Source organism: Protopterus annectens, chromosome 4.part0 (assembly GCF_019279795.1).
Source record: "Protopterus annectens isolate FY-2018-M chromosome 4.part0, PAN1.0, whole genome shotgun sequence".
In the NCBI taxonomy this organism is placed as follows: domain Eukaryota; kingdom Metazoa; phylum Chordata; order Ceratodontiformes; family Protopteridae; genus Protopterus; species Protopterus annectens.
The window spans coordinates 1752827571-1752855070 of NC_056733.1; the positions used below are offsets into that span (position 1 = coordinate 1752827571).

At 37.1% G+C, this 27500-nt stretch overlaps 1 protein-coding gene across 2 annotated transcripts in view; it reads left to right on the forward strand.

Moving 5' to 3' along the window:
• NRG2 (neuregulin 2) overlaps positions 1–27500 on the forward strand; it is a 675057-nt gene that overhangs the window by 584639 nt on the left and 62918 nt on the right. The window lies entirely within an intron of this gene.

Genomic DNA, 27500 nt, shown 5'->3' on the forward strand with positions numbered 1-27500 from the left:
TTATGTTGTTTAAATCACTTCAGGTACACCCATAGTTAGATAGATAGATATCAACCACAAATGTAGGCACTCAAAAAATTGAGAAAATAAAAGAAGTTACATTTTATGCAGGGGCAGACCCCCCTATACTCCCATAAAAGCAAATGCCAGCATCCTGCAATGAACCAGCAGTTCTGTAAATGATTTTCCCTTCCTAAATGTGTGATGTATTGTATTTAATGAAATACACTGATGTACTGATCATACTATCAAATGCAGCCATTAAAGGACTTAAAGGATATACGTGTGTGTTTTAGTGTATATATGTATATGAGGTGCTGTAAACAAAGGATCAGATATAATAAATGGTGAGGGAATAGTGTGCCAGAGATAGTAATATAAATGTACTGGAAATAAATGTTCCCAGTACTAATTGGAGAAGTAGTAGGAATATAAACTATGTGAAAAAACAGATATCAAAAATAGATGAATTTATGTTAAACAATAGAGATGAGGCAGATGTTTAGGAGGAACAGTTATCTGAAGGTGTTGATTATTTAATGATCTTTCTTAAACTCCAAAATGTCCAGTGATTCATATAGAATTTGAACTTTCTTAAAGTCAAATGAGACTATTGACTCATGAAATGTCTTTATCTGTTTCTTTCTTGCTTTATTTATTTTATCGGTTGATTTTTGTTTTTTGTTCGTTCTTTTTTGCATATTACATTTATAATTGTATATCTGTATCTCTTCTGGTACTAACATGTGGCTCGTGCTGCCAACCTTTAGTTGCTAGTCAGCAGAAATTTAAAGTACTGTGACTGGTGAGCCCTCAGGACTGAAAAAGAGAAAGAGCAGCTGAAACTGTCATTTCTTGTGGTGCAATAAATTTGTAATTGGAAATAATAAACCTCACATCCAAGTGCTTCTGTAATGTAAAACTGTTTAATGTGTGGTAGATACTGCCACTAATATGTCATGTATCTTTATGTCAGTATTTGAACTTTTCCAGAAATTAATGTGAGTATAAGACAAAAATGAAACTTTCTCATGAGGAACATGATGAAAAGTGAAAATGCCTCTGTTTAAATATAGCAGTAAAAATCATGACCGAGCCATTAGATTTATGAAGCATTCACATTACATGATTCTACATGAATTTAAACATTTGTGGATGTTACAAAAACCCTAACCTTTTTAAATATTTGTGCAAACGTTTTATGTAGTAAATGTTCTTGCAAAGTATACTAAGCTATATCGGCCAATACACTATTGCAAGCCTAGCTAATAACCAGAACAACCCCTGTACCTTGTATTTATGAGGTAAAGACCTTAACTATTAAATCAACTCTGACCTCCCCAGAATAGGTTCATAGGTAAATGATTTTCTATCTGTCCTTGCAGGCCATTTTAAGCCCAGCCAATTTTCCTTGAAGGTAAGAATCAGACCCTCTATCTTGCCTCTGTGAGGTAAACACCTTAACTATTATGACAACTCCAAACCTGACATCATAAAAATGTTGATGCTAAAGGTAGGGACAAGCCAGCCTTCACAGTACGTATGACCTGGATATACTGGATTAATGGCACAAGACGATGATCAAAGCCCTACATTTGGCTCTGGCCAGCTGGTCAGTGATCAAAACAACATGAATGAAATATCACAGGCATTTTGTCATGGAGGTGATACACAGTGAATATTGAGATGGTGAGTGCTGCACCATTCCCTCCCTGATAAGGATGATCAGACTCCATCCTTTCACCCGTCTTCATTACTGGACCTGTTAATTAAATTCCAGTCATCTCAGACATAAATGGAGCTGCATCCCTCTACACTACAGAGTTGAGTATGTTAAGACTGATTGTGACAAATTCATCTCTAAAGTGAAAATAGCTAATGCAGCAATGACAAAGCAAGTTAATTCACCTTGGGCCAAAACCTCCAACTTCTGTAAAAAAAGGCTGTGTTATTAACTTACATTGCATACTGTATTAAATACATACCGACAATGATTCTTGTTTTCTACAGGCAGCCCTTGGATCCACTAATAACATGTTATCTTCAAAGATCCACTATAGCTTTGTGGAGGCAGTAAAAAAGTAGGGATGGTATTGTTTTGGTTTATGAGGCACTAAAATACTTCCTGTATAATGAGGCTTTGCTGCAACCCTCTGTTTAACAGATTATAAAATTTCCATTTGGCAGTAAAATATACATGTCCATTTTATGTTTCATAAGTAGTAGCTTCCAATAAAAGTGTGACTAACATTTTAGCATACTCTCATGCATTTTATAATACACTCTTATAGCCTTTATTAGACTAGTTTCTGTGAGTTATTTACTTGCAAAGCATAAACAGAGCTTGTTGTACAACAGAAAGGACCAAATAATATAGTTGTTATATGTAGAATATTCTGATTATATACCAAAATAAAAAAAAAAATTACAAGTTTCATACATAAAAACCTTGTTATGAAGCAGATTGTTACAATAAGGTTCTTGCATGCAACTGTTAAAATGCAAATCAAATCTCACGCCATCATGCATACAGCAGTCAATGCCAGTCAAATGTGAAATACACCAGTAATTAGCTAGTAGCTTTAAAAGATATTGCATACCCAATGCTACATATTCTCTTTCATTTTTTATTTTGTGTGTTATTCTTTTTTTTATAATGAGACCACAAAATTATTTTTATTAAAAAATAGCTCATTATATTCAAAATGTCTCACATTCATGCAGCACCGCTGAACCAAATACAGTCTTTGCAGCCTCTGACACGACCAACTACCATGTAAATGACAGTTGAATCTCTTGATGTACTACAAAGTTGCATAACGTGGTTTCAACACACAAACAATTGTTAGGGCTTCCTACAAAGAATGCAAAGAAAGTAATCTCCTGAGGCTTGCACTCAACTTAAAACTTCCTAGCGTCAATTTCTCGTAACACATGAAAATATTGTTAAAGTTAGACAGACAGTCATAATGCCACATGTAATGCATGAAAGTTACAATCCAAAACTAAGAAAAAAATAACCTTTTTTTAATGATATTCATATGTAAGAATGTAGCTGTAACAAGTACATGTATGATTTTCACTGCTATTTGTGGAGAACACAAGAAGTTTTCAATGGTCTTTTGTCTGATGGACAACACGCAAAAGAAAAAATACTGCTAAAAATTGCTTTCAGGAATGATTGACTTTTCACTCTTTGCCTCTATTATGTTTCTTATGTGACCCTGGAGTTGGTATAAATACATTAGAGGCTTCCCTACGTGCACGGTACAGAGTGAGGGCTTGCCCCCTGCAAAACAGATTAGTCAATTGCTTCATCAAAGGGATTTTTTAATGTTTTCTATGGAAGAAATGACATTCAGTTTGCAATCACTAATTGTATTTATGAATTTCATTCTGCTACAGACACTGAAATCAACACAAAACTGCACAGGAAACTAGCAGATAAAAAAGCTGTAACTTAACTTACACTGTCACACAAACAGTAGATACGGGTGAACTGCACCTCATAGCACCAACAGTAGGTACGTGTGAACTGCACCTCATAACACAAACAGTAGCTAAGGGTGAACTGCACTTCTTAACACAAACAGTAGGTATGGGTTAACTGTACCTCATAACACAAACAGTAACTAAGGGGGAACTGCACCTCATGACTTTTGGCTGTCCCTCATTTTCAGCAATGTGTCTGATTTCTTCTCAGATTTGTTTTGTATGGCTCTATAGTGATTATTTTTACACATTTTATCAGGAAAAGAAACATTTGCTCTGTCACTGTTATCTTCTGTATCACTGACTCACACTATTAGTTCACACAGAGTTTGTTTATTTCTTTAATAACTAACAGGCAGAGTGGCATGCTGAGATTAGATAAATCTAATTAGCATTCATTACTTAAACAACTGTATTGGAAGTCTGTGTTGTTGCTCTCACCAACTTTCCAGGGATAACATTAATAAAAGATTTTGGCAGTTCCCACCAAGCAATATTGTAAAAAGGCACCTATCGGAACATGACTGCAAAAGTTGCTAATATATCAGTGTCATCACATGATAGTCAAATCATCTGTGTAATTAACTGAATCAGAAATGTGACCATAAAACAGCTAAAGATATGGATCGTGGCAGCTTTTGACTGCTTTCATCAACATCCATGACATAGTGTCAGAGCTAGAACTGATCTTTTTCTGACACATAAATGGCAACCAGAACCAAAGTACACCAGTGATCAACAGCTTTAAAAACCATTGGGCACACAGCAGTATTAGACTTTAAGTGGTAAAACATCAAATCAGCTAAGCCATTATATACAGTGAAGAATTCTGATTCGGTCTGCTGTCATTAACTTTTAAGTCTACTCAAAATGGTTTCGTGAAATTCACTTCCAAAATTTCACTCTTGAAGTGAATTTCATGAATCCATTTGTCAAACACAAAACAAAGAAAGCCAGGGTACCTTTTGGCTAGACTTATATAGGCCCTACGGCCAATAGCAACGGGCACTGTGTTTGGGCTAACCAATCAGCATGCTCATTTTTGAATGTTAATGGACAGTCATGTGGTAACAAAAGTAAAGCAAGACAGGATTTGACACATCCATGCCACAAGGTAAAAGTAAAGACATATAAAAGCTATAAAGTAATCAAAACAAATAAAGTAAATAAAGACATTATAATAATAATTTCAAACAAATGAACAGTGCAATCATTCACAGTTTTGAATTCCAAGACCCTAAAAGCAAGTCTCAGAAGCATGAGATTGAATGTGCAAAACTCCAAACTTACATATATTTAGCCCAATGCTGCTTTGTCTCAGAGTATTTCCTGATATCAGCATTAGAATATTCACGTAGCAGGCATAGGGGTTATGACCCCCTACACTGGGAGATGAAGGGTGGCTTGCCCCCACAAAAAAAAATAACTTTAAAGGAGTGCACTCATAGTTCACCTTCACTTTTCTGCTTCAGTTTTGCTGCCTTGTTTTTTAATTCTGGACTTAAAATCACAGTCTTAAAATTTTAGTCGGAAGCCATTGTATCCCTGGCAAGAAAACAAGTCATATTCTGTCAAAAGCCTCTATAAGACACAGCCAAAGTGAAAGAAGACAGAAAAAGATACAACTGAAATCTTAAAAATAGAAAAAAAATACAGAACATCATGTACTATAAAGAATGCGGTCTAATATAATTGTCCTTACCAGCGAATTCTACTTCGAGAGGTGTGTGGTAAAACGTGTAACCTCTTGACCTTCACTACTGAGGTCAAACTTATTACTAGACATTTCCCAAATTATAATTCACTGGGAAGTATTGTTATGTTAACCAATGTTTACCACTAGAATCTAATCTTCTCAGATGTAAGTTACAGACAGTATTTATAATATTCACTTCATAAGGTAACGTTTATAATTTTAGCATTAAATGCCTCTTCTCATACTAACAGTTTATAGATCTAATTTTCCCAGTTTTGCTGTATTTCAGTTCTCACAATTTTTCTTGCAACTACCATATTTATAAAGGTCTGAGGAACCTTAAATTAAAAAAATGTAGTTTGCAGACATGTTGTAGCATCCAGTGTTATAAAAACAATTACTGATAACTTCATTTTCTGTGTGTGTGTGTGTGTGTGTGTGTGTGTGTGTGTGTGTGTGTGTGTGTGTGTGTGTGTGTGTGTGTGTGTGTGTGTGTGTGTTTGCGGGTCTGCTCACTTTAGATGAGTTGCTAATACATCACCCTCAGCACAACTGACCTCAAAAGGTCAACAAACCTACCGTCAACAAATTATCATGTATACTAACACGGGACTTGCTTTGTACATTGAGCAAATTTCAAGACTGGATACACAATGAAATTAATTTCTTTTGAGATAAACTGTAAACATATGCAGTAGCCTTTTACTACAGCATACCATTCAGAAAGTGCTGTTTTTTAAATTGTCTCCGATTTTCTAGGTAGAATATAAAACTCTGCTTAATTTCTTAGACAGTTTTGTTCAGGGTTTTGATTAGTCTGCAGTGATGTTTGAAACAAGTGTATTTTCTCTCTGAAAGTGAATGGTAAATTAAAGGGAAAAATCCCCGGGAAGGTCATAGCCTCATGCCAACAATTCCCTTGCTTGCTTTTCCATAAATAAGTTACTTCAACCTTAAAACCCTGGTTGTATTAAAAGAACACTGCCTTGCCAAAAGTCATTCATGAAGACATAAACATTCCCTTATCCAGGTAGGAGACTGTAAAAACAGCCATCACAAAGTCAATTGCATGGTTATTGACCTTACCAATGACACCCTAGAGACTATGCTGTCGCAGATTTTCTCTCTTTAAAGCAGCTGGCTTTCCGGTTTAAGTTCATATGTCTCTTAATCAGCATATTTGTTCACTTCTCAGTTGGATGAGATTTGCATGGCCGAATCATTAGGCCCTAGCATATTTTATTCCTTTTTAATGAGAACTTCTAATATTCAGAAGTGCTATAATGCATCAAGTGTACTCACGGAAAAAGAAATGAATGATCCTACCTTCTCCTAAATGACTACACTTGCATATAAACGTAAACGTATTGGTTTACCTAAGTAAGACCTTAATGTTTGATTGACAATGATTTGTAGTTTAACATTTTCAGATTCATTTTAGCTGATGGAACCTTTTCTAGAATGTTAAAAATTATTTTAATATGTCTACATTGACTACGATGGCAATTATTTAGTAGTAGTGCATTGATGCTATTAATGCTGCAGTTCAAATATTCTGAAAATATAGTTATGGAAATTTAAGGAACAGGTGATATTGAAGTTATGTGTGTCTCTGTTAATTTACTTCTATATGAAATGAAAGCGTATTATTCTGTAACAACAAACACTAGGATGTTGCATGCACTATACAAACATGTTGACTCAGACACCTTTGCCTAGCAACTGAAGATGCAAAAACCAAACGGCTGCAGGTACACTGAGGTGCCTAAAATACACAACAACAGCAAAAGTAAACTAAGGCACCAAAGTTACACACTGGAAATCAGTCACTGTACTTTATTGCAGAAGACAAACGGTAAGCGCTTTCACAACTTAATGTTGCTTCATCAGAAGGTCTGATTTCCAGTGTGTAACTTTGGTGCCTTAATTTACTTTTACCTTTGCATAGCAGTATCAGAGGTCACAGTATCAACAACGCACCTCAGCTCATATAATTTTGCCACACAACAATGTGGTGTTTTAAGCTTTGATGTCTAATTCCCAAGTGGATGTATGTAAACCATTCTCACTGAAGATCAAACCACTGATAGTTAATACAAAAGTAGTGTTACTGCTAATGTGCTACAGATGATTCCTGAAATCATATATGACTATTCAGCTCTTTTGTTCTTTTGAGTCCAGGAAATTGGTTAGGTTGTAGTTGCACAAGGTGCAAACCTTTATTGTTACTCTGTGATGCAAACGGAATGGAGTTCTGGAAACATGACATTTGTTTGAATACACTTCTTTTGAATACAAAACTATCACACTGCAAGAATGCTACATGAGTCAAAGGTCATTTACCACAAGTATTACTGCCTTATATGTCAGTTTTGTGTTGTGGGACTTTTCTCTTTAGTGATGCATTTTTCCACTGAAATCAAGGGCTGCTTGTGGAGCTGCTAGTTATTGGAATAAGATATTTTACTTTTTAAACTGCAGGTGTAACTTAACAATTGAAATGTCCACTGTGGAATGCTACAAATGAAGAGCAGTGACAGTTTTTCATTGCTGTAGTGTTGCCCTTTCTCTGCAGTTGTCCAGCCTTAAAGTCACCATATTTAAACAGGGGTTAAATATGTTGTGCTATGTTACAAATGGTTCTCAGGATCAACAGCCTACTATTGACCTATGAATATTTGAACCTATGAATGGTGTACATGGGGACTGCCCTTCTGCAACAATGCTTATTTTGTATTCCGTGGGCATCATACTTTTTGCTACATTAGTGTTAATTTCTCTGTGTTGTAGGGCCTGAGGTTTGGATCTGAGGGGTTCAGCCATGGATCCAGGTTTTGTTGTGATATCTGTTTACCTAGTTTCTGTATTGACATTTATCTGAATTTTGCTTCATTGTATTAGTATTCAACTACCTGACTACAGACTTACTGATGATGCAGTAATACAGTAATATCACTAATGAAACTCTAAATCTTCTTTGCTCAACTTCCATAATATCAAGCACAAAAGTGTAGTCATTCAACTGTGAATTGTCAAGCTTAAAAAAAAAAAAATCACTGAATAGTTTTTGAGGAGACAAGCCTCCCCTGCATCCCACACTCACACTTCTACTTATGCATAATAATTCCAAGATCACAGCTCATCAGGAAAACGAGAAATTCCCAGGATGCTACAGTCATAGTCTTTTCATCCTGATGCACTAGAATTGCATAGTAATGATGTCATATTAGAGTGTCGATCACTAGTGCTTCAGACACATCCCTGGCACCCTGTGGCATTGAGCTTATCTGATTCTTTCTGCATCTCAGGAAACCTAGCAGGAGTTTCTTTTCATCCAACCCTACCGTTTATTCAATACTGCTTATCTGGATTTGCCAAGGTCACTGAGACTATCCTCCATTTTGGAATTATTGGCAAACTCTTTCAACTCAACATAAATCAATATTTACTTCATTTAATTAGTAATGGCTCTCTGATAGAACTCATAGCATTAAAATCACTGGTATTTGTTCTAAATAGGAAAATGCTACCAGTGGTGTATCATGAGGCTCTGTCATAGGCTCCCTCCTCTTTAACATATATTTCCTTGACAGAAAAGCCAATTTCAAAGGACTATAGCTAACCAAGTTTTTGATGGTTGCATACTGGGAGTGTTTAACAAATCCTACTCTTTAACTCAAATTTTCCTGCAAGGCTAGTCCAAATGAATGCTTTGCATATTAATCATGGTCTTACCCATAAAACAAAAAAATGCAGCTCAGTATACTATCGTATGTTTAGCATTACTTTTTGCTTACCATATAAATAACTGTTTTATTTAAATTTGACCATGACAGCAGGAACATCCATCAGTAATAGACCCTGTTTTGATCACCCCATCATTGTGGTCATTAGAAATATCCTTCTGTTTTGTACAAGGTATCATTTGTGGTATCTCAAGATCCATCAAACTAATAGTCCCACTGTATCTTTGCATATAATGTACCCTTATGAATATACCTTGCTAAGCACCAAAACCATCTTACGAAACCTCAGCATTTCCTCACCAAATTAACTCAAATCACATTACCCATACCAACTGCAGACATATAAAGGCCCTGTACCATTACTTGGTGGAATACAGATTCCTTATAGGTGATCTCTACTTACATCATCTGTGATATGAATGGTCTAGCAGTCTTTGAACTCTCACTTAAACAAAAGCAAATAAAAAAACTGATCTACACACTTAATCCTGTACTATCACATCAACAGCACCATATGACATTAAAGATACCTAACACAACAAATCCCCCTTTTCTGGAATAGGCTGCCCTTACAAATCATGCACAACATTTCACTAACAACATTAAAACTGGTCTAGCTGACAGAATAGGTGACTGCAAATTTTCAATGGCAATATGTGGGGAAAGTCTACATAACGGGGACAAATTCTATCTCCTTTTTTATGCTTCTATGACATCTCCTTTTTCTTGGTTTTCAACCTGATGCATTTTGAGTGCCAATACCTTGCCCCCTCATTGTTAAATTGAATGGGTGTGTCAAGCTGCTGCTCACCCACTTTCTAATTAAGAAGTTCAACCCGACCCACTGTGTCTGTGAACTGTCCCTTCTTTCATGTTTTCCATAGTGCTTAAAAGTGGCAAATGTCTTTTCCTGTTTTATACTAAGAGTTAAAACTAATACAGGAGTTACAACTCAGTGACAGCTACAGTATGTTAAGTGTTTTCCTAGAATGGTCTGAATTTCAACATGTACATGTAGATACCTTTTCTCTTACCATTCATGCATATTACCTTCATGTTTTGGTTACCACTGAAGTTATAATTACATACTATGATTCACTTGAGAAGGGAAATCATGTTTCAGGAATCTAGCAGAGTTTAAATTTCACTTTATTTTAAAAGTACCCTTTATGTCACAGTCTCTTTATATAAAATGCATGCATATATACCCACACACACACAGGTATGTATATATATATATATATATATATATATATATATATATATATATATATAATTTATTTATTTATTCAGTTTGATGACCGGGGAGGTCCACTGGGCTCAGGAGCCCATTTTCAGTGGAGGAGCGGGGAGATAAGCTCCACATTACATAATAATATAAAAGATAAAACAAAAGAAAATACAAAAGATAAAATTAAAATTAAGGTTCAAAGATACAGATACATAAAGATGCAACAGTCAGACTGAATGATATAAATACTGGTAGATTGTGATACAGAGACAATAAGAGGTATAGTGTTTACATAACCTATGAGTCATATATTGACATATGAGTCAGATATTAACATGGTTGATTAAAAAAGGTTACATAGAGTCTGAGTCTTGTTATGGTAGAGTGGTAGAACAAGCATAAATGTTAGGGAGGGGAATAAGGGGAGAGCAAACTATTTACAATACTTACGTATATACACAAGACAACAGTAAACAGTAAGTAAATCCAGGAACAAAGTAGATGGTAGTAGGAAATAGTATAGAAATACAGTTAGTGTGTACGGAGTAAACGTCTAGGTGGGGAAAGTGCAGTTGCACTTCCACCTAGAGAACAAGTAGGAATGGAGTAGAGTTTTGAAGTTGTCAGGATTTTCTGTCATTCGTAAAGAAGGAGAGAGAGAGTTCCACTTTTTGGCTAAGGAAAAAGATAGGAGGTGCTGCCCGGCAGGTCGCTTTGGTGTGTGTACAATGACTAGGTTTAGGTGAGCAGATCTAAGTGAAATGTTAGGGGTGTATGGTTGTAGGATGTTGGATAGTGCAGGACATTTAGAGGGGTTAAATAATAGCCTGTGGGCAGTGGTGAGTTGGAGGTAGTCTAGACGGTTGGGAAGTTCTAGCCAGTTTAGTGAGCGGAGTGCAGAGCAATGGTGGGAGGAGTGTTTGGCTTTGATGGCGAATTTTGAAATTTTATTATAACAACTTTCCATTTTTGAGGAGATGGAGGCAGATAAGTTAGTTAATAGAGGGGTGCCATACATTAGTGAGGGAAGAAGATAGGTAGTGGAGAGGGTTTGTGTAGAAGAAGGAGAGAGACAGTGGATGTTTCTGTATAACAGGCCTAGTTTTTGATGTGTTTTCTTCATGTTGAGTTGAATATGTGTGTCATATTTTAGGTTTTCATCTATAGTGACCCCAAGGAGTTTGGCATAGGGAACAATTTCTATGGTTGAGTTGTTGTGGCTTCTAATTTAGAAGGACTGTTTGTCAAGAGGGAAGGATTTTTAGGGGGGGGAGAGTAGTATTTTAGATTTGTTAGCATTTAGAGATAGGTGGTTTTGGTGCATCCAGCTCTCAGTGGTGGAGAAGGCAGTTTGAGTGTATGCTAGAAGTCCAGGGAGATTGGTGGCACAGCAGATTAAAGTGGAGTCATCGGCGTATTGTACGATTTTAGTGTTTGGGATGGCAAAGTGGAAGTCGTTGATAAAGATATTGAAAAGCATGGGACCAAGAATGGAACCTTGGGGAACTCCAGTGAGGGTAGGAAGGAAGCTGGAGGTGCCTTTCCTCCATTTCATAGCTTGAGATCTATTGGAAAGGTAACTTGAGAACCAGGATAGTGTATTGTGTGAGAGGTTGAGGTTAGCTAGGTGGCTAAGGAGATGAGTATGGGAGACAGTGTCGAAAGCCTTAGAGAGATCTAGTAGGACTGTTGCTACTATTTTACCAGTGTCACGAGCATGATTGACTATATCTAGGAATTAAAGTAGAGCAGTTATAGTGCTATGGCCAGGATAGAAACCATGTTGGGTGTGAGAGAGGAGATGGTTTTTGTTAAGGAAAAGCATTAGCTGAATGTGAATGCATTTTTCCAGTATTTTGGAAATTGGAGAGAGGATGGCTATGGGGCGAAAGTTTGAGGCATTGTTATTTATACCACCTTTATGGAGAGGGTGTATAAAGGCAGCATGCCACAGCTTGGGGACTTTTGGTTCCTGTATGGATCTGTTGATTAGGATGCTAATGGGGAGGGTGATTCCATCTGCAGCAATTTGTAAGAATTTAGATGGAATGTTATCTGGGGCATTAGAGCAAGGTTTCAGTTTGCTGAGAAGTTTTTTTATATATGAGGTAGAGACTGGATTGAGTTGAAAAGTGGGGGGAGGGTTGGGTTTGGAGGCTGGGGTAGAGTGACTGAACTGTGAGGATGGGTTAATAGGGAAGGACTTATTTAGTTCAGCTATGGAATTAATAAAGGAGGAGTTGAAAAGAGTGGCAATTTCTGGGTCGGACTTGGTAGCGTCAGGGCAGGGATTGTTTTTGGTGCCTGGGTTGAGAAGTGAATTAATGGACTTCCAGAATTGTTTGGGGTTTTTAGAGTGGTTGGCTTGGAGAGTCATAAAGTAGGATTGTTTGTCTTTGGATATATGTCTTTTAGTAAGGTTGTGGAGTTGTTTATATTGAATTAGGGTCTCTGGTTGTTTATTGTGCTGAGATAATTTCCAGCATTTATCTCTCTGTTGCATAAGTTTTTTGGTTTCCCTAGTTAACCATGGTGCTGAATTGGATTTGATTTTTATAGATCCAGGTGGTGCTTGGGAATTATGTACATTTAGGAAAGTAGAGTTAAAGGCCTCAATGGCGCTGTCAAGTGGTAAAGTCTTTAGATTGTTCCAGTTAGTTTGTTAAAGGGTATTAGAAAAAGTTAGAGGATTGAAGTTCGTTAGGTTGTGTGTATGTGGGTATTGGTGCTGGAGGGGGGGAGATTGGGTTGCTCAATGGATGAAGGCAGGCAGGTGGTCACTGAAAGAGTCGGGGAGGATTCCAGAGTCCAGGATGATGTTAGGGTGGGTAGCTAGGATCCAGTCAAGTGTAGATCCTGGAGGATTGATCTTGTTGGGTCTAGTGATAGAGTTGGTTAATTGAGTAAAGTTGAAAAGATTGGCAGCAATGGCTGGGTTAAGGTTATTAATTTTGTTCCAATCTATATTAACATCTCCTAAAATGTAGGTCTCTAGGTTAATATTAGTTGAGGCCCATTGGAGGATTTCTTCAAGGGTGATAGTATTGTTACCTGGGGGAATATAAAGGGATATAAAGCAGATACTTTTGTGAATATTCATTTGTAGTAAACCTATGACTAGTTCTGCATTGTAAAACTGTGGAATGGGGTTTGGGTATGGAATAATGGGGAGTAAATTAGAAAATATCAAGGCTATTCCTCCACCTTTTCTGTTTAAGTTATCAGATCAAAGGGCTTGAAAGCCATGGGGTAGGATTTCTGAGTCAGAGATGGTAGGTTTTAGCCAAGTCTCAAAGATGGCTACAATGTTTGGAAGGTTGTGTTGAAGCCAAGCATGGAAAAGAGTGGATTTATTTCTTAGACTTTGGGCATTGAGAGTAACTATTTTTAGGCTTTTAAGATTAGTGGTTTTGGCACATTTTGGGGGGATGAGATTGTTTGAAGTGCTAGGTCCAGGGTTTGGGTGGATATCACCTGATAGAAATAGGTGGAAGAAAAAGGGAGATAGTAGGAGATTTAGGAGATTTAGCTTGCCTTTAGATTGTTGTGCACAGTAGATCAGAGCTTTAGGGAAATAATGCTCTCTAGAGGTGGGTAAAATCTTTGGTTTAAAGTAGTGGAGAGGATTGGGCTGTAGTAGAGAGGAAGATATGGTATGGAAGTGAGTTGTGGTGGGGTTAGAAGGTAGAATGGGAGTTGAGAGGTAGGACAGAAAAGAGGGTGAAAGAGGAGAGGAGGTATAGGAGGTAGTAAGGTATAGTGGAATTAGAATTAAGAGGGTGATGAAAGGGATTTTTAGAGTGTGAAGGAGTGAAGAATACATAATGTCACGAGTTAAGCATGACAGATAAGGAAGTATGGGAAGTATAGTATAGGTAGGGTAAAAGAGAGAGAGAGAAAGCAGGGATGTAAGTGTATTGTAATGTGTGTGGGGAGTGGTTTTAATAAGTGGGAGGATAGAAGGATGTAAGTGTAGGGAGTGGCCTATAATTGATGGGAGGAGAGGAGAAGGGTGAGAAGGCAAGTAATTGGTGTGAATAGAGGGGGAGGAGTTTACTGGAGAGATAAATGTATGGGCAGTGGGGGTGGGTGGAATTTGGGGGTAGGGTAGGGGAGTGGAGTGAGCCTGCAGGGCGAACGGAGCAGGTAGAGCCTGCAGGGTGAATGGAGCAGGTAGAGACAAGAGAGTGGAACAGCTCAAGATGAACAATCAGTGCTGATTGCTCAGGTAGGTGAAAGTGCAGGTGAGTAGAGAATAATAAAGTAAAGTAGTAATATTCAGAGGAGGAAAGTGGTGGTTACAGAAAAGCAAAGGATATGTGAGGGAAAGATAAGGGCAAGATATGGGCAGCAGAATGTAATAGAAGAATTATATAGGATAGCAGGAGCAGGGTATAGGCAGCAAAAGTAGAAGATGTGAGTTATAGGATAGCAGGATAGGATAATGGATTGGACTGGATGAGGGGCCACCTAGTGGGCAGGGAATGTTAATACAGTAGACGTAAGTGTCTGGGAAAGGCTGGTCAAGGACTAGATACTAAATATGAGTCAGCTAAAGGAGGCAACAAAGGAGGGAGTAACGGTCTGTAATCTAATTACTGAGTACAGAGAAGAGTATGGCTGCTGGCAGTCCTGGCTAGGAGCTAACAATTATAAGCTGCAAGACATAATACTATTAAATGTCAGCTTTTCTGCCAGTATTAGGAGAACACATATTTTCTTCTTCCTTTCTTAGAAGAGCACAGGGATGAGACCGCAGGTGATATGGAAGGGTCCTGAGATTCCAGATACTCAAATTCTTAGCCTCATATGCATGTGTGTGACATATGTGTGCCTGTTTGTATATTTATGTATATATGTATATATATATATATATATATATATATATATATATATATATATATATATGTGTGTGTGTGTATATACATATATATCACTCTCTCTCTCTCTCTCTATATATATATATATATATATATATATACATATGTATAAATATATACACACACATGTAGAAATAGATATATATGTATATGTATGTGTGATTCTATTACAATTCATCACATTTCACTTTATTGACAAGAAAAAAAAATGGTGCTTCATTTCATCTAAAACTCATTTCATACACAAAATATATCTCCAAAAGTTTTTTTGCCTGGGGGGGGGGGGGGCAATCAAATATTTGATGGCCATTGCAGCAGTCTTGGAACTGAGACAGTAGAGTGAACTGTAAGAAAAACACCAGGAGGAATTTGTTATCATTTGTTTTTGTTAGAGGAGTGCTGAACTACTGAGTTAGAGAAAGAGTTATATAGACTTCATGAAAGATCTGCAATCAGCTGTAAGGAAATATTTTGAAGGTGCTGTCAGAGCCATAACTACGGCAGGGACAAGGGGTAGCTTCCAGGGGAGCAAGCTGCTCAGGGGCACAACTATCAGGTGCCAGTGCTGTTGGATTGCAGTATCAGCATCGATTTAGCAATGCAGATAATGCCTTTATGGCAGGTCTGAAACACTGAAGTGTTTAACATGAAGTGAGTACAGTGGTAATTGTAGTTCTGTAGCAAGCTGCCTATTACAGTTTCAGCAGCAGCAGCTTGCTACAGTTGCAGGACTGCCAGTTAATGTATCTGCACAAAGTACCAAAGGAGCTAGCTATGGTTCTGGGAACTGGTCATGAACTTCTTCTTTGCTTTAACTATTTTTTTAGAGTAACTTGTGTATTATTTGTAAGCTTACTGTATCTGTTTAATAAATATTAATGTGTTTCTAAAGCTGGTCTCTCTGCTGCATTTAATGTTCCATGTTTTGTGTGTATGTGTTTGTGTGTGTGTGTGTGTGTGTGTGTGTGTGTGTGTGTGTGTGTGTGTGTGTGTGTGTGTATGTATGCGTGCACATGTGTGTAGAGACATACAAGGTGTTCAGTGATTGTGTGTTATTCTTTTTTTTTTGGCAAAATTGCTGCATTGCAGTTAAAATACTATGTCATTTAAACAGCCTTTTTATACTGTATACTACAGTAAAGTGAGGAGCAGAGAGCATGCAGCAGTAGACAGTAGGCTGATTTGGGACACTTGTAAAACCAGTAGTAAAATGGAAGGGCTTCAGCTCAGTACAACAGAGATCTTAGTCTGCCTTTTGCAACACAGGATATATTTTGCCAAAAGTGAGAGGTCCTTGTGGTTGCCAACAGGAAACTTTATTGGAAAAGATTTTTGCCTATATGTGTAGAGGGAGCATTTGGCAAAGACTATTGGCTATTTGAATCTGCCATTTGGAGAACATATTAGATGAAATGGTGGTAAAAGAAGAGAATACCATAGGACCTATGCAAAGGATTGGTTGTACTTTCCTTTTCATAGGCTACAACATTTGGTGGATGAAACACCTGCAGTATAAGATTTTACTTTTGTTTTTGATTAAAAAGTTTTCCTTCAAAGCCACGTTTTCATTTCACTTTTTTCCACTGTAAATAAATGTACTGAGCTAAACAGTGTTGTCTACACTATGAGTCGCATAATACAGTTCACACACACACACACACACACACACACACACACACACACACACACACACACACACACACACACACACACACATTGAATTTTTTTTGAAATGGCGACACCCTGTGTGGCAGTGGCTGCTTTGGCTCGACAGAAATGTGCATTATTTGTCTTGGTTTACATTGAATCTAGGGGGAAAAAAAATCACAGGCAAATACTGAAGGTATCCTAAGTTATAATGCTGATAGACTCTTGGAAATTCGATTTTTAAGTTTGCAGTGCTGTATGTTGATGGGCTGTTGCTAGGGGGGCCTATAATGTCTAATACACTCCAAGAACTCCACAAACTGGGAATTATACTAAAGCATGACCAAAAATGTATCCATCAAGTAAATCTGACTTTCACCACTCAGAGGATGCATACAAAAAGGAACAGATGTGAAAGATCAAGGAAATGAGGTTCTCAGGCTGGTCTAACTGCCTGACTCAAGGCTAACCCTCACAGGCCTGTACTTCCCTCTATGCTACTGGCAAATGTTCACTGTCTGGATAATAATATGGACTACATAAGGCTGGAGCTCTCCACACAAAGTAAGGTGAGAAACAGTTGTTTGCTAGTGTTCATGGAAATGTGTTTAAACTCCCATATAAATGATAGTGCAATCTATGTGGATGGGATGACACTATTTCAAGCTGACAGGAACTAGTCCCTCAGTGGTAAATCTCGAAGAGGGGGTGTTTGTATTTACATAAACAAGAACTGGTGTACCAACTGCGAGTTTGTTACCACCCACTGCTCTGAGAACATTAATTTCATGTCACTAAAATGTAAACCTTTCTACTTGCCAAGTGTGTTTAATGGTGTGAGCATCACAGCTGTTTACATCCCTCCCTGGGCCAATACTGGCCACACTTTACCAGTTCATAAATTATATAGAGAACAAGAATCTGGAGTTTGTTTACATAATAGCAGCTGACTTCAACCAAGACAACCTGAAATCTGTACTACCTCGCTACCACCAGCACATGAACTTCGCAATAAGGGGGGAGAACATACTGGACAAAGTCTTGACTGATGTAAAACTAGTTTGCAAGGCAGTACCCTCTCCACATGTGGGTAACTCGGACCATTTTGCCATTATGCTAGTTCCTGCATACAAACCACTGTTAAACAGAAGTAAACCATCAATGAATCAAATACAGGCATGGCCAGAGGTAGCAGTCTTGGCACTACAGGATTGCTTTGAAAGCATGAACTGGAATGTGTTTAAGGAGGTGGCTACAGTGAATCACCACATTGACCTAGAGGAGCACACAGGGTCTGAGATGGCCTATATCTCAAAGTGTGTGGATGATGTGACAGTCACCAAGAGCATCACCACATGCGCAAATTGGAAACCCTGGCTGAGGAGTTAGGTATATGAGCTTCTGAAAGCATGGAATACTGCACTGCATTCAAATCAAAGAACAAGGATGCCCCCAGAGAGGCCAGGGAGAAACTTTACAGAGGAATAAAGGAGGCAAAGCATGCCTACGGTCAGAGAATTCAAGGTCAGTTGTCTCACTTGAGAGAATCTGTGGCAAATGATACAAGCTATAACAGACTACAGGCCTATTTCCTCTCAATGTGATGACAACACTGAATTCCTAAATGAGCTTAACATCTACTTCAGCAGGTTTGATGAAGGAAACAATACTGTTGCAATAAAACTCCCTATCAGACTAGGTGATGAAGTGCTCTGCTTCAATCTAGCAGATGTTCAGAGGACCCTAAGCCGAGTAAATCCTAGAAAAGCAGTTGTTCCTGGCAACATTCAGGGGTGGGTACTCACAGACTGTGCTGCTCGGCTGTCAGCTGTACTCATAATATTCAACACATCTCTGTGCCAAGTCATAGTACCCAAGTGCTTCAAGACTACAAAAGTCATAGCACTACCCAAGAAGCCTCAGCCAGCAAGCCTAAATGACTATCATTCAGTTGCTCTCACCCCCATGGTAATAAAGTGGTTTGAGTGGTTGATCAAGTACTTTCTATGATCAAGCCTACCTGCAACACTGGATCTGCTGCAATTTGCTTATCGATCCAATCACTCCACAACAGATGCCATCTCATTAGCACTTCACTAATCCATGCCATATCTAGAAAACAAGAACTGTTATGCTCAGATGCTATTCATTGATTTCAGCTCTGCCTTCAATACGATCATTCCACAACATTTGATAGAGAAGCTGGTCCAGCTGGGCATCAGCACCCCCTTATGCAACTGGATACTGGACTTTCTCATTGACAGACCCCAAAAAGTATGAGTGGGTAAAAACAACTCAAAGAGCATAACAATGAGCATGGGAGTCCCTCAAGGATGTGTCTTGAGCCCACTGCTGCTCACTATAGTGACACATGCCTGCATCACTAGGCACAGCTGAAACCAGATCATCAAGTTCGCGGATGATACCACAGTTAAAGGTCTTATCAGCAATGGTGACAAAACAGCTTACAGAGAAGAGGTGAACTATCTGATCGACTGGTATGATATCAATAACCTGGCTTTGAACATAAACAAGACCAAACAGTTAAATGGACTTCAAGAGGAATCAGGAAGCACATCATCCATTCAGAATTAAAGGGAAAGAGCATCAAATTACTGGGGACTTGTCATGGTTGACAAACACCAACTATATTGTCAAGAAGGCACAACAATGTCTGCACTTCCTACAAAGGCTCCTTCTGTCTTTAAAGCTTCTATAGAGGTACCATCAAAAGCACCTTGACAAGCAAGCTCATAGTTTGGAATGGGAACTGCAAGGCTTCAGACTGCAAGGCTTTCCAAAGGATGGTGATGATAACAGTGAAGATTATAGGGTCCTCACTCCCATCTTTAAAGGGTCTGCATGAGGCTTGGTGACTAGGCCCAAAACGATAGTGAGTGAACTCACTCCCCATGCTCAGGGACTGTTCCCTGTTTGTCTTCAGGCATCTATTCTCACAGCATGTGTTGCAAGTCATCCAGATTTAGCAGGAGTTTCATTCCACAGGCCATCAGACTATTGAACTCTAATAACATATGCAATAACAGGACATCAGATCAATCAATTACATAGCTGAAGGAAAAACTTCTCAGTGCAATCTTTAATGCAGATTGCTCTAAATAGTGCAGCAGCTAGGCTGGTCATCCCTTACTGTTGTGCAATAATCAAGAGGCAAGATAAAATTCTGTGCAAAGAGAATAATTAAGTCTCATATTCTGTGCAATATCTACATGTGCAATATTGATTGAGTGCTGCTACTAGTTATATGAGCAACTAATCTATGTCATGGTAACTGCCTGTTGTTATGGTATTGTTAAATAGTCATGTTGCTTTCTTGTACTGTATGAGCAGTCTACATTTACTGTGTTGTTAAGTAGTCATGTTGTTTTCTAGTATTTGTATGAGCTGTCTGCACTTCTGGACTGAAGCAGTGAAATTTCACTCAGCTTACACTGTTATGTGGGTCTTAATGACAATAATGTTTACTTTGACTTTGACTTTGATTTGACTTTGACTACCAATGATTTGTTATGGATGATCTGACCACAACTTGGCAGTTATTTGTGAGGGGGCATGTGCCTCCCTCCCCATTCAATGTGAGGACTCTGCCCCAACACCACTGGTCTGTAAATATACTACTGCTTTGGTTCCACAACGTAGAACAAAGGAAAACAGAGTGCCACTGCTGTAAAAAACATTTATGGCTGTTTAAGGTAAGATGAATGTGGGAAGTTCAAGCTTTTTTTCTTGTATCAAGTAGACTGTGTGTGTGTGTGTGTGTGTGTGTGTGTGTGTGTGTGTGTGTGTGTGTGTGTGTGTGTGTGTGTGTGTGTGTGTGTGTGTGTGTGTGTGTGTGTGTGTGTGTGTGCGCACGTGTGTGTGTTTGATATGTGTGCATGTTTATGTAGGAGTGACACCATGTTTTTGTGTGTCACTTTCAATACTAGACTTCAATAATTTTTAATTTGATTCATGTATATGTATACGAGTTCTTCTAAAGCAGTCATTGCTTGCAAGTCCTGTAATGATCATCCTTGACTTCTTTCATTTTTTTAAAGAATATTAGTCTGAATTCATTTAAATGAATATCTAACTGTATTTTTTTTTGCTGGAACAAACCTCATCTAACTTGGCCAGTATAGACCTTTAACTATTCGTCTCCTGGCTATATACAATTATCTGTTCATTTTTAGTAACATCTGTGTTTGCAACATGGTAATATCTGTTATGCACTAAAGTTAAACAATTTGATTTTGTCGTACATCATTTTTATTTAGCAATGTATACCCCTTCAATCCATTAGCAGTTTGAATGAAACTCAGCATTGTGTCTGGTTTCTATTGAATTACCACAGAACTGCTGGCAGGCTCTCTTCCTGTTTATTGTTCCTTGTCCTTAAAATGGGAAACATCATAGATGATTGAAAAAGCCTGTTTATTGAGTAACTAGTTAGCAATGGACACTGTTATAATTATCTCTCCTAAAGCATTATAAACTGAATCATAAAGAGTCAAGGAAAGATAAAATTATCAGTTATCCTTGTTTAGATATGGTAGAAAATAGAGCGGTATGTTTATCAGATGCTGAAACACAATAAAGGCAAAAATGCCAAGCAAAAACATTGAAATGGAGACTAGACACATCTACAACCAAAATATTTAATAGCAAAATAAGATGGACATTTTCCCAAAGTAAGTCTGTTTTGCACATTGTACCAGCAGTAAGCCTGTAGTCAAGCTATTCAGTTGCATTAGGTTAAGTTCTACCAGAGCATGGAAATGCTAGCAACCCCTTGTTTATCACACAGAGTCCATGTCTTTAGTTAATCTTATGTATGCAATGCCAAATGTTCAATGCATGCTGTCTGTGTGACTGTTTTTATGAAATCAGTCAGATAGTTACCATGTGCATTGTATGACAGGAACTTTTCTCTCCTATCCTGAGCACATTCTATCGCAATTAATTGCTTGTGTAATTGAACTTGTTATTCTGTGATTATTTATTGTGACTTTCTTTGTGTACTTGATGTTTGAGAAGTGAACATCAGTCAACACATTTTCTTTCAAATATACATATGTGTGTGTGTTTGTGTGCGTCTGTGTATATGCACACTTAGATAAAAGAGAGTTGTTCTTCTCCTGATGTGTATAGTGGTAATGCATTTTATCTATCATCTATTGTTTTCTTTAGTTGCTTAATTTTTTTGCCTAGTTTGGATGTCTGACAAGTTTTACTGTACATGTCTTCCAGTATAAGCTCATGTTTTATGCATCACACTGTACTGTTTCAAATACTAACAGACTGAGAATCTCAGTAGACATCTTACTTATTTTCTGCATGTTTTTCTTTTAAGCCTGGTTATTTTCTGTTACTATATTAAATGACTTTCTTTTTTCTGGAAGCTACTTCAGTTACAAGTTTTCTCTTGGTTGGAATTGTCTATTCCAATTAGTGTCATTTTGTATTTTGAAAAAAATATATATGCGCAGCCTAAAAAATAATGAGGTGAAGTTTATTAGTGGTTGTGACGATTGGGGAGAGATGGGCAAAGACTGCCAGCCTAGTCAAATAGAATGTGATATATAATTCTGGCATTTGTAAATAAATGTAAAATATAGGCATGTTTTCTTGAGTGTAAAAGAATATTGTGAAATGTGGAACTGCAAAATATGTGACAACATTGCACTCTACTGACCCAGTGAAGAATGTTGTGACCCTTTCATTTTAGAATTCAGCTCCAGTGAGTCTGGATAAAGGTTTCATGCCCATCGTTTTAAGGCTAAAGTTTATGACCAGAATTTAGATGTGGAATGCGCTTTATTGCTTTGGTTTCTGTTAGAGTATGCATGTGAAATTACTTATATTATTGTAAGTTTCTGAGCAGGTGTTAGATTGCTAAATAATGCAGTTTGCGGCCAGAGAACTCCAGACTAAGTGTCAAAAATGTAATTTGGGAGGGCTTTAAAGACATGTTGTTTAAATACTATTTCTCACAAGAGACTGTGAGCATTTTGATCTTGGATATCTAACTCAGCACTCTGCCTTATGCTCACATGTAACTTTTAGCACCATACTTTCTTGTAGGAATAGTTAAAGCTAGTAAAGATTAATTAGGTATTTTTCTTTGAAATCAGACCTGTCCTACTGTATTATTTTAAGTTTCTGTGTGATCTCTGAACTCTTAGATATCTCTGTGGTGTAGTAGTATTGTCTTGTGTTTTAATTATTTATTATTAAATAATTTTAAAAACCTTTACCTGTGGCTGGTTTGTGTAGAGATAAGCTCTAGAGTACATTGCATATTTATAGAGTTTATTGTAATAGGCCACTCTAATAAGCCTTAGACTGTATAGTCACATTACCAATTGGATAATAATATTGCACAGTAATAATTGGACACTCTTTTAAGGGCCTTTTAGTAGCTGATATTATTAGCTGGGTGGTGGCAGGGAGTACTACCTCATGGTCTGGGTAAAGGGGCACAGCTGGAGAATCTGTGTCAGCCTTTCCCAGGGGTGTCTGTGAAGTTGTATAAATACTTATATCAAAGTGTGTGTGTGTGTGTGTGTGTGTGTGTGTGTGTGTGTGTGTGTGTGTGTGTGTGTGTGTGTGTGTGTGTGTGTGGTGTGTCAGCTACTTGGCAGGGACACAAAGCACTGGTTGGACAGACAGGGTACTGGAGGTTTTAGCTTGCCCAATTAGGCTGAGACCTGGACCCTATAGCGGTGCCAGTGGGGAGTCTTATTGGGCAACTGGTGAGCAAGGGAGCAACCAGCCCCAGACTAACTGTGATCTCTGTGTGCACTTAAGGGAAATTGTACTTTACTGTGTGTATTAGTTATCCTTTCCCCTCTTCTAGTAGACGACCTCCCTGGTGTTAGTGGTGAGGATTGAGGCTCCTTGATTGCTGGGCCAGGGCACGGTCGTCACAATGGTATTAATATTTTTCTAGTAAATAAATTATATTTTACCATTTTCTGTTCTGTTTCTGTGGACCTACATATTTCATATGCGACTGTACTCATTTCAGTAGGATTGTGGTACATATAATGAGAGTCAGACCTTGAAGTTATCATACAGTATAGCCATGATTTTTCCAAGTTTATAAAAAGTTCATAAAAAAGGCAAATGTCTGGGACTGATTCAACAATGAAAGGTTCCATTTTGCTGTGTAAGCAACATTCCAAGCAAGGCATGTCTACTTGGTCAGCTATCTTCAGATCATCTGATTAATGGATTATCTTAGAATAATTTCCTCCAATTTGTAGCTCAGTTTCAATAAAGAGAAAAACACTTGAGCTGATGAGGAATACCTGCTTAAACCAGTTCATGTATAAATCATGAATACTCAGCTCCTCATATGTACTTGACAAATGGCCATGTAAGATTCACATGTTTGGCCAGCCATTAACAAGCATTGCATTTCATTAAGGAGAACTGAGTCTCAGAACTATACAAAGAGTTCCCTTATTCTGCATCTACAGATTAATATGTGGCCAAGATGCTTCATTTTGAAACTCTTCTCATCTTAAAAGTAAGATTTTGGATGCTGTATAAGTTTTTAAATTACCTTAAACATAATGTCTGTCAATAATAACAAATGAGTTATAAAGTTCAAATCCATATAAATGATTTGGAACTGAAGATTTAAAATTTGCAGAATAACCTAACTATAATACTATCATACATTTGGCGCATTTTAACAAGGCTAAATGGAATAATTTATTAACTGTTTTTAGTGTTGTGGCTTATTTATTTTTGTTTGTGTTTGTGTTGATAACATAGCTGTTTGAAAAATTCATAATCACATAACTTGTTTATGGTATTGTAAACTTGAAGGTGGTTTTAATTTTGTTAGTTTAAAGGACTTTTACTAAATAACAATTTTTGAAGTCACATGATAAATTTCTTTTTTAAAGTGTCATTTCTTTGTAATTCAAGTCTGAAGAAGTTCCCAGTTATGGGCACAGAAGCCTGTTCTGGTATTTGTTTGACAAATAAGACATTTTTCAGTCTTGCTGTTTTTTATGCAATGTATTAGTTGTATATAGTAAATATTAATTTTGTAAGTTTATGGCCAAAATATTTTATGAATTTTTTTGGACTTAGTCGAACAACTGCACTGATGTTAAATATATAACTATGCAGTGTCTTAAAGTTATAACTATGCAGTGTCTTAAAGTTTCTTCTGGCAAGAGCTGAAGACATTTTTCCCTTTCCATTTTTGATGAAGTGGGGTCACGTGAACATTTCACTCAGTATCTTGTTTAGAAATAATACTGATATTAATGTCAGTGTTGTGAGCTCAGCCGTATAACCTCTCTACTTTACATTACATTTTGTCTAACAATAGTGTAAGTCAAATAGTTGCTTTCTACCTTCTCTGATACAATAATGAAGTTTGAGGTCACAGCCCTTACAGTATATGCTGGGTTCATTTGGCAAATCACCTCACATAAAACATTTAGGACTTCTTTGGGTACTGTGTTTGTGCATTTATTCTAAGGGTAGTAGTTTCATATATGTGTGTTTATGTTAACTATTACAATTACTGCAATTTGAATTATTGTGAGGTAAGTGCATAGTATAACCTGTCTGATTCTTTAGCATTTTCCAAATGAATACTCACTATTCCAATGGAGATGAGTAGAAGAGCTACTGTACTGTTTATAAGAACTAATGTTTAAATGTACCATGTTTAAAATGGTTTAAGAATATCTTTGTGCAAACATTTTTTACTGTAGTTATTTAATGATTCCTGTCAGTTTCTCAGTGTGATTGGTTCTTCCGTCTGGTTCTTGGCTGAAGTGCTTTCAGTGCAGATTCAGCACTTCCTCTCTGTCCATGTAGGATTTTTGCTGTTCCCCTCCCTCACACAAAAGATATGCTTATAAGTGAATTTATAGGCTTAAAATTGTTCATACATATAAATCAAACTGTGAGTGTGGATGCACATACTTGGATTAGTATGATAGTATCTCATCAAAGGCTGTTTCTCTGGCCTCTCCACTGAGTGCTAGAATGAACAAAAAGTTCCACAGGATAAATTGGCTATCCAAGAATGGATGAATTAATTCATTCGTTAATGAAAATGAATGACTGAATATATGTTTTGCAGTGCTTTACTATTGCTCACTAAGTATTGTGTATTATGGGTACAGGTAGGGGAAATTTCTTTTCTTAACATTTTAATGTTTTATATTTATGCAGTAGAGTTCAGTTAGCCCTCAAAATTATATTTTTCTCAACCTCTTGTCATAATTTAAACACAATGCAATACATGTAACTTGTATATGATTATGAAAGAACAGGGCTATGGCAGTCCATCACACTTGTTCTGAATTTTTATTGTGAGGGGCCACATTGAATTAGTATTGTTTTATATTACCAGAAATTCGACTTTGTATATAATAGCAAGCAGAACAGGTTTGCTTATCTTCCTTAAGTCATGCCACCATGAATTTATATGCAAGAAAACACGAAAGGAGAAAATGTTCACTATAGTAATTTCCTTGGTATAAACAAACTGCTGGATGTAATTCAGTACAGATATGCCAGATGTGAAGTGCTTTACAGGAACTCATTTTGTGTACATACCATCTCTGCATGATTTCTCCACATGTTTGGTGACATTTTATCATAGTTAATATGCCAAATAAATGTCTTTGTATTTTAAGAAAGCTGCGTAGATATGAAGAATAAAATGACATTTTAACAGTTCTCATTAGTTCTACTCCACAAGAGAAATCATACAAACGTCTCTGTGATAGACAGAAAATATGTTACAATTTATGTTTTACCAGTATTATGGGAATATTATTTTCAATGAAATTTTAGGAATTATTCATATTTCTCTTAAATTATGCTTTCAGTTAATGCTGTTTTACTGCAAACCACAAATGTAATAGTTAAAACTAGCTTCCAGGCACCCTCCATCAGTTTTCCTTTGTAGGATTAATGGCAGAAGAGACCATAAAGGGATTCCTGTTCTAACCATTCGGAGATAAGGTTTGACAACATATCCATTAGGCTGTGTAGACTTTTATTAAGGTAACAGATGGAGAAGCAATGCTTGTTGACAAAAGGGAAGGCATTTGTTTCTGACTTTGTTCAGTTAAAGAAGCAGGGCTGTATAATACTCATTATGGTTTAAAATGCATGGTGCATTTTTTGATATCTTTCATCAAATACATTGAAAATGTTTTTTTTTTTTCACACCAGTGTTTTTTTATTAACATTTTCCAGATATATCCAACATATTAGCAGCATTTCTGGAACTGGCTTTGTGTGATTGCTGGCATGACTATGTAAAACAATACAGTGTGCTTCACTTGGACTTATTTTATTTATTTGTTAACTAGATAAAGTGGGATAAAAAAGGTCCTGCTTTGAGTCAGGACTAGGGCCAGAGGAAAAATATATTAATGTACTATGGCTTGTAATAGGTATGAATGAATATTAACACTTACTGTAAACTTTCATTCATTTATTCATTTTTACACCCTTAATCAAGTTCAGGGCTGATACTTGATTTAACTTACTAAAGATGTATAAGTAGAAAATTATACACTATGAAAGACTTTCTGAAACTTGTAACATAGTCTGAAACATGAGTTTTCTTTAGAAAGTTGATTGGATGTGTTGCGTATCATAGCTGACTTATCAAAATTATTCTCCATGTTACATTTAAGGGTATAAAACTGTCTGAAGGCTAACCAAATACAGTCCTCAAAAGCAGGTTATAATTCATCTCGTTTGTAAACATTGTTCTTTTCTGCTATGAAATGGACAAGCAAAGCATTTCCATT